The following is an 872-nucleotide window of genomic DNA, read 5'->3' as shown; positions in this document are numbered from 1 at the left end:
AGTCCCTTTACATCAATTTAAATATAATGAGGACATTTATAAACAGATAACTGTCTAAACAGAGCAAATTTTAGAACCCAAAAGGGTTCGGTATAGACAGGTTTCACTGTATGTGCTGAAATTTTAAAATATATTATCATGGTAGAAAAATGCAAGTTTGTCGGAGCGGCCTAAATATTAGAAAAAAACATAATTATAAGAATGATATGGCAATTTTGTTCCGGTAGAATGACTGTTATAATTAATTGTCCTTCGAAAACACCAGAAGTGGATTAAAAGCTATAAAGTAAATGCATGATACTTTTGAGTGAAGTTTCTGCAATATTGTGTAAGTACTTTAAGGAGGAAGACCTAGTGCAAGGGACATAACTCCGGAAATCAATGATATGTTTGCATCATATTCAATTTTACCAAAGCCTCTCAAGCTTTCGTTTGAAGCAGAATAAAATGAATCGAAGTTAATTTGATGCTTACATAAGATTGATGTAAAATTGAATACAAAGGTTCCAATGACTTTTAAGAGTTGAATTCTTACTCTAGCTCTACCTCCTTAATTCGTGGTTACCAATTTTCGTGGATTAGGGAAGATACATAAGTTTTTAGATTCTTGAATTCGTCGTATTGAAGTTTTCAGTATACGCATCAATGTAAATATCCTTTTCGTTGGGAACCAAAACTCATGTTTTGGCCTACCCATGAACAATTGTAATTCAAATATGAAAATAATATAACAAATGTACTGGTTTAATATATATGTAACGGTTTGTAAAAGCTTAATGCTTTTGTCACAAAAAGCAATAATAAGTGCTAAATATAGAATAACTTAATTATACTGTGAAACATATCTTACAAATCTTTAAAATATAAAATTA

The sequence above is a fragment of the Perna viridis genome, chromosome 5 (genome assembly GCF_037379345.1).
Source record: "Perna viridis isolate PV_CMFRI_1.1 ecotype Kerala chromosome 5, ASM3737934v1, whole genome shotgun sequence".
Lineage (NCBI taxonomy): Eukaryota > Metazoa > Mollusca > Bivalvia > Mytilida > Mytilidae > Perna > Perna viridis.
Note: the sequence above shows the minus strand (reverse complement) of the source record.